This window comes from Lampris incognitus, chromosome 5 (assembly GCF_029633865.1).
Source record: "Lampris incognitus isolate fLamInc1 chromosome 5, fLamInc1.hap2, whole genome shotgun sequence".
In the NCBI taxonomy this organism is placed as follows: Eukaryota; Metazoa; Chordata; class Actinopteri; order Lampriformes; family Lampridae; genus Lampris; species Lampris incognitus.
The window spans coordinates 10,786,814-10,808,897 of NC_079215.1; the positions used below are offsets into that span (position 1 = coordinate 10,786,814).

Genomic DNA, 22,084 nt, shown 5'->3' on the forward strand with positions numbered 1-22,084 from the left:
AAAGCTGCAGGTCTGTGAAACACCTCCTAAAAGCGTGGATGAGCTCACAGCAAGGTCTGTGGAGGGTTTTTAGCACTTCCGTTTAAAATGTACATATACATTTACTTCAGCCGAATCCCTTTTCACGTATTTTGTGATTTCTGGCAGTCCCGAGGTCCCATTTTCAAGCTATTCCGGTGATGTCATCGCAGCCTCAATGAGCTCAGTGCTTTCACAGGGACGTGTGTGTGGCTCAGGGAGAGAGAGAGAGGAGAGGGCTGCAAAGCTTTTTGAAAAATAAATTAAGTCGCGCAAGACCCCCATATGCAGGAGGCCGTACACAGAGCAGCGCCGGCGACGTTCTCCGCATTCACCACACGAGTGAGTGGATGTGGTCAGAAGACCGTGTTGATATCCAAACCTGCAAGGATAACACGCTTCTGTAAAATATCTCTGTGGAGCAATACATCTTTCTCCCGAAGACACCAGCACGGGGACTACTGGCCCCTCTGGCTGGGCTGCGTGAGCGTTACCATATGTAGTGACTCACACCGTATCTCAAAAGGTACACAACACAACATATACTCAAGACTCACCAAACAGTAAACCTGTTGCCTAACTTGTTGTTGTCACTGTTCACAAACCCATACTGTGCTGTCCACAAATCTGTTTTCACAGGCAATAATAAACCTTGCCAATAATATACACTGACTGGTTCAATGAATTCCTGCAAAAATTTAACAGCAGCTTGTTCATGTTCCTAACCAACATACCACAACATGGAACCAACGACATTCCAAGGAAGAAAAACAAAACAAACAAAAAAAAACACATCAAGACTTCCAACACTACACACAGACTGGCTGCCCATACTTCCCATTACTGTTAAAACACATCAGCATCACTTCAAACCAACTTATTTTCCCACTCACCGCTGTCATGAGACAACACCGGTGTTTTGCGGGCCTCCTCCGGCTGCCGCGTATGGGTGGCGGTGGCATTATAGCCTCGGCGACCAGACATCAATACCAGGTTCCACTCTCATCTCCAACCCACAGCTCTTTCCAGAGTACTGACCTCAGCTGTTATTGCCCTTTTCTCCCTTTTTCTCTCCCTCTTTTTGCTCACCCTTCCCCCTGAACTGTCCCACCAACACAAAGTGCTCTGTCACGCTGCACAGTGATGATGCAGCCAAATCCGACTTTGCCGCTTCCAAAACACAAACGAGCACAGGGAGAGAGAGCATGCACATGCACCTCTACGAGGTAGAACAAGAGGAGCACGCATAAGCACTTCAGTACCGTAAATGGCCACGCTGAGGCAAGCAGGTGTCCGATTTATAATACTGGTGTTTACCGTAGGGTGTTTTCCCCTTCACCTGCACATTATGGAAGTATTTCTGATGCAATATTCATCTTAATCTGGTCTGTATCCTGTCGCGCAAATAACTCAAATTCCAGAAACCAAATAGATGCACCTAAAAGTGAGCGGCGTGGCTGAAGGCAAATACTGCGAGAGTGCAGTACTTCGCAGGTTATTTTCCCATCGTGCCGGCACATCACCACTGCTTTGTGCGTGAAAACTAAGGTTACAACTGAAATGAGAGATATTTAGATCTGCAAAGGGTGTCTATTTAAGAGGCCCCATGTTCTAACAAGGAATCTTAACAACTCGGTTTTTTTTCCCGTTTGCATTCTTTTAGTGCCAAGGACAAAAATATTAGCGACATACAAATACTCCCAGCAGCACACGGATACACTCCAGGCAGGTTTACATGCTTGCTGCAATCCAAGGCTAAGCTCTGAACAGGCTGGTAGGAATTCAGTGTCTTGCACAGAATTATTAAGAACAGATTTTTTTTCAGCTGAATAGCAGACCCTCAAACCACTACACCTTCGTGCTGTTGCATTTTTCTTCCATCTGTTATTTTTTGCTCCTGATCCAGGACAATAAAAGCAACCTTGAAGCTTGTTTCATCACTGTAGGCTACAATCCTCTTGCACTATCTCTGCATGACGTCTATACTGAAGGCTTTCTTACCAAACTAAGTCAGTTACATAAATTCACATCATCATTCTCTGTCACCTCAACCTGCATTATTCATGACTGATGCACCCTGGTAGTTTGGCCCGATGGCAAAATCCTGTCATCTGTTTAACATGGCTGGCATCAACATTATAGACATTGCCAGTGGTAGAGCCACTAATGACAGTGCACTTCAGCTATGAGCGAAAGCTCTCACACCCAAATCACACCAAAAGTCCCTATAATCAGAACATTATAGACTTCACGTAGACTGAAGCATACCATAATGGAGTGCGTAAGATCTCTATACCACACCAAACCAGTCCAGTACCGAGATTCCACAACTTATATTTTTTATATATATATATATAAAAAGGGGCATCCGGGTAGCGTAGCGTTCCATTGCATTGCCTACCAACACAGGGATTTCCGGTTCGAATCCCTGTGTTACCTCCGGCTCGGTCGGGCGTCTCTACAGACATAATTGGCCATGTCTGCGGAAGGGAAGCCAGATGTGGGTATGTGTCCTGGTCGCTGCACTAGCGCCTCCTCTGGTCGGTCAGGGCATCTATTCAGGGGGGAGGGGGAACTGGGGGGAATAGCGTGATCCTCCCATGTGCTATGTCCCCCTGGTGAAACTCCTCACCGTCAGGTGAAACGAAGCGGCTGGCGACTCCACATGTATCGGAGGAGGCATGTGGTAGTCCGCAGCCCTCCCCAGATCGGCAGAGGGGGTGGAGCAGCGACTGGGATGGCTCGGAAGACTGGGGTAATTGGCCGGATACAATTGGGGAGAAAAAGGGGGAAACCCCCCCCCCCCAAAAAAAACAAACCAAAAATAAAAAACAAACTATTATATATAAAGGTCATGGTGGAAAATATATGCATGGCACGTCTGAACTCCACTTAGTGCGCGGTAGTTAATACAGCTATGAACTGCCAAAGCAATAAGCACCCACGCAATTAACTGCAAGCTGGAAGGTCTTGTACCTCTTTATAACTGCCCTTCAGCACCACACAATCCTCACTCTCCATGGGACGCCGCCAGACTAGGTAGTAGATCATAATCTCCCCATAATTATTAATATCACGTATCTCTGAGTAAATGGCTTTGCATCGAGCTGTGTTATTTGCAACGTTCATTTGATGCTTTGACCATTTCATTGTTGTCTCGATTCAGTCCGTTTCACGTTCAGTGTTGGTCTTGATAATCAGCCCTATCACATTTCTCCTAACAGATGAATCACCACCAAGTATAGTGAATCCCTAATCTCTATAATCTACCGTCAATCACCATTCAATCCAATAACAAAACTGCAAGCAATGTGGAAACACAAAATGTAATTGCTTCACGAGTATTGCGTGTGATAAATCACTCATGGGCGAGGTGTGTATTCCTTTAGTATCCAAGGAGATGACTCGAAAGCATCCTATTATTTCAGGGCTTTCATCTACATGACTTTCTATTTTAGGGGGACTCAACACCTTTTGTGTGCCTGTATTGTTGGGAGGTGGTGACACGGGCCCAACCCCTGCCCTGCCCCCCCCCCACTCCCACCCCACACGCAAGCACTGTAATCTACAGCATTCACGAGGGACTGGTTGAGAGGAGATTACGGCGGCAGGACACGCTCCCAGCCTTTACATCCCCTCCTTCAACTCATCACCCACCATGCTCTTTGCTCAAGTCTGAACCGCCACCAGCGTATTTCCAAGCCACTGGCGGAAGGAAACAACCCATGGCGCCTACTGAACATGGGACGAATCGAGATGCCGCTTCGCACAGGGCTTTATCAGCACTGCCCTGCCAGAACTGACCAGATACGATTCAAGGGAAATGTGCAGATGGATAGAAATACACAAGATCCCCATTTCTGGATAACAGCCTTTGACTCCGCATCATCATAAAGGCAACGGCCTTACTACGAGTGTTACTGACCAGAGTGACACTTGGCGTCAGCATTTACATATTTGTCAAACGTGCATTCTTGGGATGACAGGTAAGGACTACACATGTGCTAGCTAGTATGGGCTGTTGGAAAGCGTCCACGTTGCACATCTGTCAAACCCTATTGCCCACTGTCCAGACAACGGTCAGCCCCTCTAGTCAAAAAGGGCTTTGTGGGGGAAGTGACTGCATTACTTCTACTGGGAAAGATCATTCATGATCGAACATAACCGTGCTTATAACCATCCTAACGCATTGCATAAACAAATACAAAAAAAGCTCACGCACGTGCTCCATTGATTCTCAATAAATGTCTTGATTAATATCGGCCCAACAACGCTGCCGCACGTCCAATCATGACAGGAGTCATGACACAGCTTTTCCCATCGGTGTTGTGGAGCACGCTCCTCAGGTCACCATTCTGCAGCTTGACACTGATAACACAGACTTACAGATACTTGCGATTACACAAAATGGAAAAAACGAGCAAATTCTTACTGGATTTACTTTCCCACACATGCCCGCTTCCTGTCCCTGCTCCATTTTTAGCCACATGGAGAGAGTAGCTGTAGCCACTGAGGTGCTGCCTTCTCCATGGCAAACAGGAAATAAACATCCACCTAAGAAAGGTTGTGAGTACTCTTGACGATCAGGTGGAAATTCTCCCACTTGAAGCGCATTTCTTCAGAAGTTATTTAAGTGTAACAGGCAAAGCAGTTTGAACACCTGTATGTCAACGAGTAAAACCAGTATTTCTAGTCACTACCGTTTCAGTAGCATTTACTGATAAGATGCAAGTGATGCCAAGCTGGTAAATGCAATCATTTAACAATTTGGCTCACCCGGTTATCAAAACCGATAAAATGTAAAAGACTCGCACCCGCAAAAGTTGCATCAAGACTGAGCAACAACACACAGTGAGTGCATGCTCCACAATGGCCTTCCCCCCAAGCAGCGCTGGCTGCAGTAGTTTCTCCTACTTGTAACCAAAACTAACAAATTTGCCAACATCATTCAACAACTTCCCCACTCTTTCTGGCCTTTTCCTTCCATCTCCAAACTATGAAACCAGAGACCCCCACTTACTTTAGCTCCATGGCTGCTCTGCTCCTCTGTCCTCAGGATGAAAACAACCACGCTGCTCTCTGTCACCTAATCCCCCTCATCTCTGATATTGTGTGTGAGGCAGAATGAGAGAGGGTAATACTGTTTGAGGCCTGAGCTTTTTACAGTAATCCAAACAGACTGCCAGAGGGCCACTGGGTGAACAGAGAAAACAGTGGGGCGGGCCTCCAGAGACCCGGCGAAAGCACCGGCCAATCAGAGGCCTCGGAGAGGTTTAGTGGGGTGGGGTGGGGGGGCTTTAAAGCAACGCGTTTGCTCTTCAACCCGGCCGAGGGCAGGAGGCCCAGAGGAGTGACAAGCACGGAGCAACAGCAGCCAGATAAGGAGGAGCTGAGGAAGGGGCATCTGACAGAATGAAGAAAAAAAAAAAAGGGTAGATAAAGAAACAGGACATGCCAGCAGCTGCCGCTTCATCTCAGTTATGTGTGTTAAAACAGGCTTAACGGATTACGCTACATCTCTGCATTACAAAATGATGCGTTTCAGTTTGGACATGCCCCGTCACATACACACTTGTGTTGTTCCAAAATGTGCAAAAGCTGGTCAACGACCCACAAACAGAAACAAATGACCACAAACCGCGTCCGAGGAAACCGCACTTATGAGTCCCAACTTTTTCCTTTCAGCAAAACGGGGATGATGTCACCGTTTGGTGAATTAAATCCGCACACGCAGATCCAAAAGCATCAAGTCTTCCATAAGGCAACATCTGCACAATCTGTTCTGAGGTTTCAAACGGTTTTCACCATTACATATTCCGGACCCCTCCAACCACCGGTGACTCCGACAATTGCGCAACAGTAACAAAGAGCACTGCATAATCTGTAGTTTATATAACAACCCCTGATTTGCATATCAGAGAAAGCGCAGTCAGTCACTATCAAGGGGACCAGATGATCACAAAACATCTCAATGAGATGTGCAACCAGAACCACAGCACTCTCGTCCATTATCATGGCAGGTAAACCAGAAATCCCTATTTACAGCCAACAGCAGTCACGTCAAACAAACATGGCCGCCGCTGTCTTTTAAACAAACAAGGCAGAGATGATGCAACATAACAGAAGACCACATCTCCAGAGAGACAAGCAGAGCACCGACACAAGGGACAGAGTCACCTGAGGAACGCTTTCACCACAAACCATCGACAAGGAGGGATCAAATCAAGTCTCGTTGGTCACGTGACCTGTTTACATACTGGTATCTCTCTCTAGCGAATATCAGTAAGGTCTTGACTGCGGTGTCATGGGATACAGAGGTAATTCTTGCACAAAATTATTCTGGCCCAGTGTCCCCGCTGCAATGAGAGCAGCCTTTCTGCTGGTTTACTCATGTCGCCAAAGAGGTACTGGTGGTTTCACAACAACAGAATCAACAAGTGGTTCCAAGCACAACATGCATGAACTTTGACCGCTCTTCGAAAAACACATTTTGACATACCTTTGAACTAGACAGTTAAACACTTTGGTGTCAGTTTGAAGTGAAACCGGACAATGTCATAGCCGAAAAACAATTTTGACCCTAATGCCTCCAAAATATAAACAGGTCGTCTAAGGGATCGTCTAAGGTATCTCTCACCTTCGCTGAAATTGCCATGTCATTTGTTGCAGCCATTTTTCCATAAAGTTGTTTGATTAACGGGTAGACAAAATGGAAATTATCCAAAAACAGTCAACCGGTTAGTCCGGCTGTCGTACCAGTGTGCATGCACCAACACCGTCCTGTTATTTCTCACAGACACGTTACGCCCCAAGGGGTTTTCTTCAATTTTATTGGCAGGTCACAAATAATATTCGTACCAATTATCCAAATGCATTGGTTTTCTTCTCAAGCACTTCCACTTGGCCCTTAACAGGATTACATCCATTTTACAGAGCACTCTATGGGAAGCAAGATTAAATTCAGACATTATTCAGACTATGATATATAATTATTATGATTGGGTATAACATATATATAATAAACAAATACTACACCGTTATGAATTCAGTATACTAACATTGACCACTATCACTATTTCCTTATTTATTTTAGGGCTCTTCTAGCACAATTTCTGTATTTAAAAAATAGCATTATTGGCTAACATCTGCTAACGGACTTCAATGGACCTTATCAGTTGAAAGATATCTAAAAAAAAAACACCTCTTAGGTAAATAAACAAGATTCGGCGGCACAAATGCAAGCAGGACGAAAAAGAAGAACATGGAAAAAAGGGATTGTAGAGATGACCTTTAACATAATAGATGTTTTCGGATTTAAGAAGCTGATTTTAGACCGTGGCTCCGTGGCAGTCGCTGCCAACACCACATGACAAACTATCGAACTTTGTGTTGAGCACTAGCCAGGCTGGGTAACAGTTTGCATGTAGCCTGGCCTCAATTCCACAGAAGAAGAAAAAAAAATAGTCCGATTATGTCATTGGAGCATATTGCCAAAAAGCAAATAGGACATTCAAGCAAGAGGCAAAAGAACCAACACGCCATCGCTCTGTATCTGCTACTATACTACAGATTTTTAAAAACAAAACAGATTTATTGATCCATTACATGCACATCAATCCACAACTGAGCGTAATATAATGTCTATACAGTGGTGGGCCCTGGCCCTTAGGTGTAACTTTGATATCCCCTGCTGGTTGGAGCTCGATACACAGCTGACAGTCAAATCTGTTGGTGAGATAATTAAACTCATTCTCACATGCAAGTATGTGACGATACATAGTTTCCCAAACCCCTGTTAGGGATTCACGTCATGGGGGTGAGGGATGGATTCAATTTAAAAGGTTTGTGATCAAAGCTGGACTTCGCCAGCACATGCTTTCTATACCACACACACACACACACACACACACACACACACACACACACACACACACACACACACACACACACACACACACCATGATTGTTATTTTTACCATAGGGGCTATTCAGATAACAACACAAATTGTTATATCTCTTGTTTTTGTGTTTTGTAAAAGAAAAAAAAAGTATATAAAACTGGTAGGTGACCCCCATACCAATGACTTAACCTTGCAAGATTCATGCTTACATGGGTTCGAGTCACTGCCTTCGCCACAAACAACATACACATTTTGTCAAATGGTAGATGAAGTGATCGTGTGCCTGACCCTGCACAGAATCACTTTTGGTGTCACAGTAACTGTCACAGCGTTTCACACATAGACTTCGCAACTTCTCCAAATCCATTATACGGAGACAGCCAACAGGGAGCAACAGCTCAGCAGGGTGTCACCAAGATGGCCAGTGTCCAATTCCAACCAATTACCACCTGCCAGCCAGACAGGCCCACGTTAGAGCCCTGGCTTAGCCCCCCCCCCCCAGCTCCAAGGCCATTGATCCTTGGACACCAGGGGTCAAAATGTCATAAGGCAGTTGTTTGTACACCATTAGGACTCTATCACTGTAAAAAGTAAATCAATACCCGTCAACAATAGCTACACATGCCATGGAAATAGTTGACGTTGCCACAATTAGAGGACGAATAAAAGCTGTATCCGTGTTACACTGATGTCATACTAGGGGCAAAACGGTGAGATCAAATGTCTTTCGAGATTCAAGATTCTTTATTTGTCACGTCTCATTATAAAAAGTATGAGAGAGTCAAATTCTTGAGTTTCGGCTCCTCAACACTGCAGCAACAACAGTAATTAAATAACAACAAAACAGAACAAAAAAACCAGTAATATTAATAAATAGTGTGATGTATGTAAAGGGCTGTGTGTGTGTGTGTGTGTGTGTGTGTGTGTGTGTGTGTGTAGGCCCAGCCTTAATAAATGCATATATATAGGTGTGTAGTTGTTTACAGATTTGGGTGTTTGTGTATGCCAAGCTACTTGTTTGTGTGTGTGTGTGTGTGTGTGTGTGTAGGCCCAGCCTTAATAAATGCATATATATAGGTGTGTAGTTGTTTGCAGATTTGGGTGTTTGTGTATGCAAAGCTACTTGTGTGTGTGTGTGTGTAGGCCCAGCCTTAATAAATGCATATATATAGGTGTGTAGTTGTTTGCAGATTTGGGTGTTTGTGTATGCCAAGCTACTTGTTTGTGTGTGTGTGTGTGTGTGTGTGTGTGTGTGTGTGTGTGTAGGCCCAGCCTTAATAAATGCATATATATAGGTGTGTAGTTGTTTGCAGATTTGGGTGTTTGTGTATGCCAAGCTACTTGTGTGTGTGTGTGTGTGTGTGTGTGTGTGTGTGTGTGTGTGTGTGTGTGTGTGTGTGTGCGCGCGTGTGAGAACTGGTTCAAACGTAAGAATTAGAAATGGTTGGCTTCCCATTAGTGTTCCAACCTGTAAACAACGCAATACAGAAATGGCTAAATGCTAGGCTACATCATGTATTTTCAATAGTAAGCAGGCAATTGCTCGTTTGCAGGAAACATTTAGCAATGGTACCTGTGGAGGTGTGATACACGTCCTGAAACGTTCCACTCCACAGCTTCAACCGAGACCTGATGTGAGATTATAGCGAGATTATAGTGAATCATCGAGGCAGATTAGCGCCTTTCTAATGCAGCGCTACTCGACACGGTCCTCGGGTCTAACGGCAGCTGCAGAACCCTTCCGATTGGAGGCCGGCATAATTGGAGCAGGTGCACCTCCCTTGTCGAATAGAAACCCAGCAGTAGTACTGGTTTTACCTGAGGACCAGATGGGGAAACACTATTCTGACGTGTTCGTAATTTGGAGCACGACCCCCCCCCCTCCCCATCCACTTCTAGCAGAGCGCTGCGGTGGTGGGAGAGCAGTCTTTTCACAGCAGCCATCTTGACGGGAAATAGAAAGCAAACACAGGCGTTACTATGGACGCGAATGCAGGTTCCGCTCTATTCAGAGCCTTAATTAATGGGATTAGTAACACCTGGGTTGACCTACTATTTCATGTCAAAATGGCTGCTGTGGAAGAAGGTGCACGATCTGATATGGTTGATGCTAGATCCAGCGGGGGGGTTGTGGTATTGCCCTGTTGGCGTTGTTCCCAAAACCAAATTAATGTTGCTCCCGGACCGTCATCGTGACGGACCGACCACGTTGTTGTCATGTAGCGCCTTTGCGTCACGGCGAAGAAGACCCGGTAAATACCAAAGCTAAACGGTAAATGGGCTGCACTATATATAGCGCCTTTCTCGTCTACCGACCGCTCAAAGCGTCTTTTTACAGTGTAACCTAACCTAATCTAACCGATAGCTAACCTTAACCTAACAGATGGCTAACCTAATCTAACCGATAGCTAACCTTAACCTAGCCGATAGCTAACCTTAACCTAACCGATAGCTAACCTTAACCTAACCGATAGCTAACCTTAACCTAACAGATGGCTAACCTTAATCTAACCGATAGCTAACCTTAATCTAGCCGATAGCTAACCTTAACCTAGCCGATAGCTAACCTTAACCTAACCTTAATCTAACCGATAGCTAACTTTAACCTAACCGATAGTTTACCTTAATCTAGCCGATAACTAACCTTAATCTAGCCGATAACTAACCTTAACCTAACCGATAGCTAACCTTAATCTAACCGATAGCTAATTTTAACCTAACCGATAGCTAATCTTAATCTAACCGATAGTTAACCTTAATCTAACCGATAGCTAACCTTAACCTAACCGATAGCTAACCTTAACCTAACCGATAGCTAACCTTAACCTAACCGAAACCTAACCTTAATCTAACCGATAGCTAACCTTAACCGACAGCTAACCCACAATCGATCGTCAGTCATAGCACACGTGGAAAAAGGAACGTTATTTACAATAATATGGAAAATCAGTAAAAACACACCACAGCCAAAATCATTAAAAGTACAGATACTCCCAATATGTTAAAAACATTCATACCGCATTGCTTCTGGTATCAGATCGAACGATGGCTAAACTAACCCACAATCTAATCCCACAACCGTCTTTTTCCACCGAGGCGTACAGACACGTCACAACAATGTGATTGGTCAATTGCAGTGGTGGTCCTGGAGCGACACCAACACGGCGATATCAGATACACCGAAAAACGTCTGTTACGCAGCTTGTACTGTTCTCACTGCCACTTACTGCTACCTCGGGCTTTGGTCGGGCGTCGTGTCGTGGTCGCTGCACTAGCGCCTCCTCTGGTCGGTCGGGGCACCTGTTCGGAGGGAACTGTGGGGGGAGTAGCGTGATCCTCCCACGCGCTACGTCTCTCTGGCGAAACTCCTCACTGTCAGGTGAAAAGAAACGGCTGGCGACTCCACGTGTATCGGAGGAGGCATGTGGTAGTCTGCAGCCCTCCCCGGATCGGCAGAGGAGGTGGAGCAGCGACCGGGACGGCTCGGAGAGCGGGGTGATTGGCCGGATACAATTGACCTTTCGCTAAGTAGCGCCCCAGAGCGGTGCGTGTCCAATCCTACCTTAGCAACGGTCCGTCAAGCTTTCAAACGCACAGCAAAATGCTGAAACGGTGGGCCTATGGGACCTGCAAATGGGATACTAGATATGTGAAAAGTTTGGAGGGGTGTCATTTTCTTTCCCTTCCCGAAACCCAGAACGCAAGAAGCGCAATGTGGGCAATGGATTTGGCAGTATAGCAGACCCCATGGCCAGCTTAATCCATCCAGAATCAACAGAAATACCTGTCTGCTCCAAGCTAAGCTTGCTACTAGCTAGTATTGATAGTGTAACCGGTTATTTTCTTGCCCGGTGCGGGATTCGATACGGGGTGTACTGCACCACAAGGCGACATCGCTAACCGCTCGGCTAAAGGGTAAGACCCGTTAGCTAGGGGCTAACGTGTCTTATTAGTAGTTTACAACAGCTAATACAGCTAACGTATTATTACTGTTACTTTTACCCACACAACGCGCTGATTTCTTCCTTCATGTTTTGGTGTTTTCCGGCTACTTCCTGGATAGTTCTGCAATGCTTGACGGGCATAGCAACAGTAACTAAGGGGGGCGGGACTTTGCGAAAGGTCAATTGGGGAGGGGGAAAAGGGGAGGGGCTACCACTTACTGCATTTACATGCCTCTGACGTCACACAGACCGACATACCGCCAAAAGGGGGACATGGTGGAGTAAGACCTGTCCCATTAGATCAGTGGTTCTCAACCTTTTTGGGGTCCTGGACCCCCTGCGTATTTTTGATCTACCCTGAGGACCCCTCCACCTGATCTTGGGGGAGGGGGGTTGCAATTTGATAGAAACAGTAGAAACCATTTTTAATTGCATTATAGCATTTATTCACTCTTTGGGGCAAAAATAAGAGCTTTCAGTTGTAACTTAGATATAGTTAACAAAACAGAATTCTCATGCAGTAACTTTCAGATATATGTAACAAAACAGAATATGTATTCAGTAACTTTCAGATATATGTAACAACCGAATTTTTATTTAGTAACTTTTAACAATGCAAACGGGAGCGAGATCTCTTATTAAAATACAATAAATTACACTTGTGAAACAGATTTAATTAGAGAAAAAAGTCCTGTTACCCCTTATAGTTTAGGTAGATAAAGGTCTCAGTCACATTTGAGTAAAATAATCCTATTTCTATAAATGTCATAGGATCTTTTTTTTAAAAGATATTTTATTTTCACGGACCCCTTGCAATTACACCACGGACCACTAGGGGTCCGCGGACCCCCGGTTGAGAGACACTGCATTAGACCGATAGAATGAAAAATAAATGTCCCTGATTCCTGATAAAGAATTGTGATTATGACTGTATGAATATAATTGCCTGTTTGTTTTTGTTTTTTTATTTAAATAATGAAATGACCCTCCAAGCACTGTGTAAGTGGCAATGAGGAAGAACTGTCCTAGAAATTATTCAAAAAAAGTACTTAAAACACCCCTCCCCCACGCGCAGCCCCCCCACACACACACACAGTAGAATACACAGAAAGCTCCTATACTCAGAGTAGAGTCTGAATATAGTTTGACCAAGAGCATCTCGAAACCCCTTTGTCGCCAAACACACAAGGAGTCAGGTGTTGCGTAACAGTTTGTTTCTTTTTCACCCTCCTTTAACAACGGCGCTCCGTGTGATCGATAGCTTGGGATGTGGGAAAATCCACGAATCACGAGGGGCGTCTTAACGAGCGCCTAATTTGTCAAACTTTTTTTAAATTTTTTTTTTACTCAATCAAAACTGTTTGAAATACTACGAGGGTGCTGGTAGGCACATTGAAAACTGTCTTTTGGCATGCAGACGGCACCACAGCACTGATTTGGAAATCCAAGCGCCAGTTCGGTAAAACCCAATATTGTCATCGCCGCTGTAATGCCAAAATTTGTATCCCTTATAGAATCTGTATCCCAGAGGCACGATTACTTCAGTTTTAACGTGAAGTCTTTTTTTCAGTTCAATGCAATGGATATGAAGTTAGGTATAGCCCCATGATCATAACAATGTGATTTGCGTGCCATCCTAAACCCACACGATGGCTAAGCTCACTGGGGAGGGGGGGGGGAGTTTATTTTGCCTCACACGTTTCACAGAACTTTGCCCCGTAATCGTTAAAGAGGATGCAGAGGAGCCACAGAAGTTCTCCCCGGTTGCGATTTTTCTTCTTCTGTGAAATGGAAACGTAACGCGCAAGGTCCGCAGAAATGGACTGCGAGGGATACCTATTCTACACGGGATTCAAACTTTGCCGTAACACCGCGTTGTCGTAAAAACACATGTCCGGGCTCCACAGTCTGGCCACGTTTGACAAGTCTCAGAACTACAACGACACGCACTTACGTACCGGACGACGAAGACGCGGGAAAAGAGACGAACTGACAAGGGGGCGAACGTGGGCGCGCGTGGCCACTCACCTCTACCCGTTATCGCATCCGGTCGTCTGCGTCCCTCCTCGCGTCGCCTCGTCCGGGGTTCAGAGCCGGACTCCAAGCCTGCACCGCCTCGGCCAACAGCGGGACGCAGAGCCCAGAGGCAACAAAAGTGGAGTGTGCAACCCCGCCCGGACACGTTTAGCGTAGCTCCAGCGCGCTTCCCGGCTTCATCAATATTACATTTAATGTCCCGAAATAACTTGGGAATCCATTCATTATTCAAGCGTGTATCTTGCTGCCGGCAGGCGCGCGCGAATCCAGTGTGCGTGCAAACCCACGCGGCCAAACAACCCGATTCTGATTCTGCACTGAGAGAAAGATTATGTTAGTTTGAGTCAACACGGGGACTGGAAGCCTTGCTTCAATAGCAAGTCTTCAACGCACCCATATCCTCGAGTTTAAAACGACCCAAGAACACTGGGATGCTCTTCCTGTTTACTTGATCGTTTGTACGGCGTGCACGATTGCTCAGCAGTTGTCCCCCTAGCTGACAAAAAAGTGCACGGGTGTGATCACAATATGATTAGTTTTGCTTTCTAAAGCTCGCATTGAAACGTGTTTTGGAGTTACACAAGGCTCTTCGCTACGGCCTCCATTGTAACTGCAGGGCATCCCAGCATCTGCTGCTGGTTATCCAAGGGAACCGCTTCTGTGCCTGCCTTCCTCTGATGGAGGCTGTTGCCATGGCACCTCCGCATTATGCAGCAGCCCATGAAAGGGCCTTTTCAAATTACGAAAAGAAAGAAAGAAAGAAAGAAAGAAAGAAAGAAACAAGTTATTTGCATGCCTGTTCCATTACTGTTTTTTTTTTTTTTTGGTGACTGGAACAGGAGCTGTGAGAGTAATTGTCCAGTGTTTTTATGCAGTATGGGGTGGGAGGGTGTGGGGGGAGGGGGGGGGTTCTCTCCAGGCGTTACTTCAGAAAGCAAATGCATTGTGCTTGGCCCCTTTCACAGAAGGCTTGCTTAGCATGCAGTGCACATTCAGGGCACGCCGGTACCAAATTCCTCATTAAATAAAGAAAACACTTCATCGTGGCATTTCTGAAGGATGAGGTTGCTTTCGTTTCACACACCCCCCCACCCCCCACACACCCCATTTTTTGTATCTTGGGGAAAAAAACAAGAAAACCAGACTGGGAGATCACTATCTGCCGCACGCAGTAACGCGGTGTTTGTAGTACACAGAGCTGTACGTGACGTGAGAAGGCCACCGGTGTTTTTATTCATCATTCCAGTTTTGAAAGTTCCAAGGCGTACGTGGACTTTAGGTGGAGCGAGGAAAGCGCCGCTTTATGTCCTGATCATTCTCGTCACAAAAAATCCCACAGATATGAAAGAGACAGCAACGGAGGCCGTTGTTGTTTGTCAGTTTTTGTTTTGCTGTTTTATTTCCTTTAAATCCTGAAATCCTGACATCCAACTTCAGATTCTTTTGGGAAACTCGGAGCGAAGGCTTCGAGATAGCAGGGCACTGCTGCACCCACCTCCATCCGACACTGGCCACATCCACCCCAGCGTGTCAGACTGGTCAGAGGTGTCGGCCCGGCGATGAATTAAGGCCCCGCTGTCAACATAGGCCCACAACGTGAAGCCTTTTACTGCTTCCTGCCGGCTGCCCGCTGGGTCAAGGCCTCGTGCCCTTTTGCAGTACAACGCCGTCCATCCGGCGCGTATGTTTTGCATTCATAAAGCACTACCTCACCGCGGGTTATGATTACCTGCCCCCCGGCCCACAGGTGATTTACACTACCAGTCACAAACACCCGAAGGCTTCGTGGACACGGATGTGGGATTTTTCCGTTTATGGTTGCGACGAACACCATCTTAAAACTGTGTAACAAGAACGCTAATGGGTGAAACCTGGATTTGTTTACTATTTTACTTTTCTTTTTTGTGTGGCCGAAACCTGCAGCAGTCGGTAGCATTAGCTGGTTTGTTAGCATTTGCCCAACTGGGGTGCAGCCACTACATTAGTTCCACAGCGGTCCGTAATGGCTTCATTTGTTGAATAGGTAGAGAGTGAGGGCACGGGGGTGCAGTGGTTAGCACGGTCGCCTCACAGCAAGAAGGTCCTGGGTTCGAGCCCCGGGGTAGTCAACCTTGGGGGTCATCCCGGGTCGTCCTCTGTGTGGAGTTTGCATGTTCTCCCCGTGTCTGCGTGGGTTTCCTCCCACAGTCCAAAGACATGTAGGTCAGGTGAATCAGCCGTACTAAATTGTCCCTAGGTGTGTGTGTGTGGATCGGTGGCCTGTCCAGGGTGTCTCCCCCGCCTGCCTCCCAATGACTGCTGGGATAGGCTCCAGCATCCCCGCATCCCCGAGAGCAGGATAAGCGGTTCGGCTAATGGAGGTAGAAAGAGCCGTGTTGAACCATATTAATGAAAAGCTTGAACTTATGCTGATGAGCGCTGATTTTTGATTGAATCTGATTTCCTCTGTTCTGTTTGGGTCACATCCAGTCAGCCATCCCTTCAGCATGTTACCATAACCTGAATATCTTCTTCTTCTTCCTCTTTCAGCTGCTAGGGGGCGCCACATCGGATCATCCGTTTCCATCTCTTCCTGTCCTCAGCATCTTCCTCTGTCAGGCCAGCCACCTGCCACCCTCACCTCCCTCACCACATCCATGAACCTCCTCTTTGGCCTCCCTCTTTTCTTCTTCCCTGGCAGCTCCATATTCAATATACTCAGCATCTCTCCTCCGCACATGTCCAAGCCATCTCCATCTTGCCTCTCTTGCTTTGTCTCCAAACCGTCCAACCTGAGCTGTCCCTCTAATATACTCGTTCCTAATCCTGTCCTTCTTCGTCACTCCCAATGAAGATCTTAGCATCTTCAACTCTGCCACCTCCAGCTCTGCCTCCTGTCTTTTCGTCAATGCAACAAAACTATATAACACAGCTGGCCTCACAACCATCTTGTAAACCTTAACCATACACAAAGCATACCATAGCCTTAATGTAATTAGCATTAATTCTTGGTGTAGTCTGGTTGCGGTACTGTTTTCTAGTCTTGCTGCTTATTGTCTGGTTCCTTGGTGTTGACCCCCTGCAGGCAGACTCTGTATTGGTTGATAATGGGTGCTTGTTTTAGGCCCAAGTGCAGGTGCAGAGTAATGTGCACAACACGGATTCAACAACCAAGTCTGCTGCCAGTGGCTCCAGCATGCAGGCGACCTTCCCCAACACCTGGTTTAGCAAGTTTAGTAAAGGATGGTACCGGTGAAATGTGCCAGACAGCCTTTCCTGATACCCTGTACAGAGACAACTGACAGATTAGTGCACTGGGTCCGGACATGGGTCAGTACATAAGTATGTTGTCTGTATTAGGCATTGCTGTAAATGGTAAACGCATCACTCAAAGCACATTCACACCTCCAAGGTTGGACTACCCTGGGGGCTCGAACCCAGGACCTTCTTGCTGTGAGGCAACCGTGCTAACCACTGCGCCACCGTGCCGCCTCCTATACAATAGGATGGGTTAAATGCAGTTAACAAATTCATTGTAAGTGTACAATGTCAAATAAGTGGCTTTCATTTGTGTAAGTTTGTGCAGGTAAAGGCAAGGCCACTCATGTGCTGATATTAGAGATGCAAGAAAACATTTCCTCCCTCTGATAAAACATACATAAATGCAATTACTATGTCTTACCGTGGTTTGCAAATGATAGCATTTTGTCTTGTCTTGCTGTTTATAGAATTTGCCATTCTGGCAATTTGCCTAAATGATGTTTATGAGCACGTTTTTTTTTCCTGCAAGGTTTCTGGGAAAGATAAGATAACTCTGTGACTGGAACCGTTATGACAGCCGAGGTCTTTGTCCCCAGCTGACTCTCATCTCTATTATATTGAACAGGTGAGGCTGGACTACTTGCCTCACAGGCCCACAGGCGAATAGAACACACACACACACACACACACACACACACACACACACACACACACACACACACACACACACCTAAGCCTCAATGACTGTCATACTTGCGTGAGCTCGGAGTTCCTAGTGGCGAACTCGGGTTGCTTTTCTCAACCCCCAGTTCACGACACCGGAATTGTATGACGTCACACCAACATGGCTGCCCACGGCGTCGATGGTAAAATAATATTAATCTTCATCAATCTTTACAAGATTTTATGCTTTTAAAAACACCTTGAAGTTTGTTTTTCGGCATGGTGTGCTTTTAGATCAACAAAGATACCCTATACAATAGTTGGTTAAACATATAGAATTAAATATTAGTTGTTATTAGCGGTTTTAAAAGGTTAACCTATCGCTAATCACAAGGTCGCTAACTTGAAAACGCTCGTTGGCAACGACAACGAGAAGAAAACTCTGAACCATGATGATATAAACAAGTATTTGATTCCAGCCTATTGTTGACGAAAATATGACACCATTGCTAGCGAGCTGTCATTGAAACCCACTCTGGACTTCTTCCATAGGGATGAAATATCTCTGCAGCTTCTGGTGCTCAGCATTACGGGCGTCCATGTTTTTTCCCCGCCTGCTAGCTCGAACGCGTAATTTTTTTTCGTACCCGTTTCCGGGAACTCTGCCTCTGATTGGCTAGTACTCGTTGCCTCCGTTGATTAGGTTGGTAAGGGTTAGAGTTAGGGTGGGGTTAGGGATAGGGTTAGCCAATCAGGGATAGAGTAGGGGCGGGTCTTCCCGGAATCCAGGTGAACGCTCTCTCTCAACGTGTACTAGCCAATCAGAGGCAGAGTTCCTGGAAAACGGGTACGAAAAAAAAAAACGCAGCTCGAACGCAAGGATGTCGGTAATGACGTGTCCCAACTTCCGGTCCCCCGCCTCCGGGCATAAACGAATGCGGCATTGGCCATACATTAGCGTTACATTTGCCTTTACCCTTACCTCGCTGAGATGTTTGAAGAACGTGATCGATTTGCGTCTCACTGCTGAAACCCAGGCCGCCCCGCGCCTCTTGGTCAGGTCCTCTGTGTTCTTCCCTTCGTTTCTCTTCCAAGAAGGGGAAGGGAAAGAAGCGTAACCCGTTCTCGAGTTTAATACCGGAGCGATCTTGGGATTTGCTGTGGCAATTCTTCACAAAACAGGAACGCCCAACCATCTCGCCCGTGTGCACTGTCTAATCTAATATATTGCTATATATCCAATCTAACCTAAAATGTTACCTTAAAAAAAAAAAAAAATATATATATATATATATATATATATATATATATATATATATATATATATATATATATATATATATATATATTTGTAACGTGCATGGATAAGTAGACACGTCGGTCGGTCCTTGACTAATGAGTCGGACCCTTAGGCGACTGGTTAACGTTGTCGCTTGCGGAGTGGGAGATACGGGTTCGCGTCCGGGCTGTGGCGGTTCCCGGACTGCCCCTGAATTTGCTACAAATATAACCTAAAATCTGTGCTTAACATTAATTTGAAAAAAATATTTGACGTACTAATAAAGTTAGTCAGAAAAATCTGCGCTAACAACAATGATTAACGTTACTTGGAAGATGGCGGCGTGTGACGTCACGACCGAAGATACGATGTCAAGGGGCGAAAATCTGATGTTAACCTTCGACTATTCCCTGAGCATACAGCAGACTGTGCACTTCCCATTCCTAATCTCTGGAACAGGTGCTGCAGCTTCTGCTCTGTCATGATGGACAGGGTCGGCGTTGGGAAGATGTCCCTTCATTGCAGTATCACTTTGCTATTCCCAATGTCCCCCCTTCGTCGCTGATTTTACGGGTAGAATACTCTTATGGCCCGTCCGGGAGCAAACCAATTCATTCGGCTAACCACCAGGAAGAACAACAAAACAACTCACGAGGGTCAAATGCTTCTTGCCACTATACGCTGTGAGAGAGACCTCTTACAGGAAGCGTGTGGAGTAAAAGTGAGGATCCAGCCTACTCTGCAGGTGGTAGTTTGAGCTGTGGGATGAAGAGGGATTGAGAGGAGCCTAATCCCAAACACATGAGCTCAGCAACTGAAGTCACGAGTGGTCTGAGAGTTTATGCAGTAGTTATTTCTACTGGACCGTTGATGAAGCCGAGTCTTGCCCTCTCAGCTTCTCCGGTGTACCGTCCGTACCATACTAGATCATAACATAGCGTGCTGTTTTGTGCTGGACCTTGCCCTACTGTGCTGTACCATATCGTAGCATATCCTGCTTGTTATATTATAGCATGGCATAGCATACATTACTGTATGTATTGTACACCAACCCAATTATAACTTAATATACATCTCATGCCGCAATCACCAAAATGTGTCCCAAACAGTGTTTATAGCTCATAGCCCACGTATTTCCTACTGCCAGTACACAAAATGTTGAAAGGGGCCCTAAATCAGAATCAGAATCAACTTTATTGGACAACTTTGCCTAGGCACATGAGGAATTTGACTCTGATACACAGCAGCTTCTAGCATTTGCAGACATCGCTCACACAAAAAGAAGAAAACAAAACAAAATACAAAAGAAATAAGTGGAACAACAAACAACAGGTATGTCACTACTATACAGAGTTTCCTTATGGTTGAATAATCAACGGCACGGTGGCGCAGTGGTTAGCAAGAAGGTCCTGGGTTCGAGCCCCGGGGTAGTCCAACCTTGGGGGTCGTCCCGGGTCGTCCTCTGTGTGGAGTTTGCATGTTCTCCCCGTGTCTGCGTGGGTTTCCTGCGGGTGCTCCGGTTTCCTCCCGCAGTCCAAACACATGTTGGTCAGGTGAATCGACATTACTAAATTGCCCCTAAGTATGAATGTGTGTGTGTGTGTGTGTGTGTCGGCCCTGTGATGGCCTGGCGGCCTGTCCATGGTGTCTCCCTGCCTGCCAGCCAATGACTGCTGGGATAGGCTCCAGCATCCCCACGACCCTGAGAGCAGGATAAGCGGTTTGGATAATGGATGGATGGATAATCAACAACCTTTGCCCACATATTATACCATATTGCTTATATACTATACCATATACCAATACAGCAACTCCACAACCCATAATGCCCATATACAAAACTATATGCCAACACTATATTAGACTATATCATTTTATATATCAAAACTATTCACCTTCCATCCATCTCATAACCACATACTATAACTATATTACAACCACAACAATAACAGCAATAATTTGTAACTCAATGTAAAGTTTTGACGTTTGTCGGCATGTTTTCATGGAGCGAGCCAAATACAAGATGTCTCAATGCCATGGTCTACCATTTCTCAGGGATCCGCAGCGGACCCACGGGCAGATGAGTAACAGCAGTAGCCTTGCATGCTCCTGAACCTGTCCTGTGCCGCTACCATCTGCCAAGTGCTTCAGTGACCACGGGGTCGTTATTATGGTCCGGAGTCAATATGAGAGAATACGCCGATGCATTATCAACTGCATACTATTATAGCATATACTGATATATAATATGCTGCTAGGGAAAGCTAATACTACCCGGGCTCGCCGGAGGCCTTGATATTTCACCGCGCTCTCCAGCGTTCATACGCATCACAACACGCAGGGGGATGAATTACGACGAAACCTCTCAGATTTGTTACCTGACAGCAAATACATGAGAGTTGTTGCAGGTGGTCTAAAAAGATATTTTACACGGTTTAAAAAAAAAAACTGGTTGCAAAACAGCCCGCCATTGTAGGGCTCAGTACGGGAGATATGAAAGCGTCAGTTGATTAGCTAGCTGGATGGATCATTTACAGACACGAGAGGCCACTCTTCATTTGTTTATCGTTATGGCAGATATGTCATAACTGAAGTACAGAGCTCAGCCGGACCTGTTTCTACAATGAGGCCGCAAACTAGGAAACCGCCAAAGACAAGCAACGGCCAGCAGGGGGTGCCATTGGACCAGAAAAGCTGGCGCTCTCTCTGAACTAGTGGTGTGTGTGTGTGTGCGCGCGCGCGCGCGTATACCATGTTTTTCTATCAATTTCCATCCAAATGTCCGCCATTAAGATAGAAATGGTGTTTTCACACACACACACACACACACACACACACACACACACACACACACACACACACACACACACACACACACACACACACAACCTGAAACCACCAGCTTGTGGGGACATTGTATGGGTCCCCATGAGGAAAGGGGCTGATTTTAGGGTTAGGACATGGGTTGAGGGTCAAGGTTAGGGTACGAGTCAAGGTTAGGC

General features: G+C 45.9%; 1 protein-coding gene across 1 annotated transcript in view; it reads right to left on the reverse strand.

Moving 5' to 3' along the window:
* Positions 1–6,766, reverse strand: part of trim2a (tripartite motif containing 2a) — a 27,715-nt gene extending 20,949 nt beyond the window's left edge. The window contains exon 1 of the mRNA XM_056279759.1: positions 6,656–6,766. The gene's annotated coding sequence lies outside the window, so the exon portion shown is untranslated. The remainder of the gene's footprint in view (positions 1–6,655) is intronic.
* Positions 6,767–22,084: the final 15,318 nt, after the last annotated feature.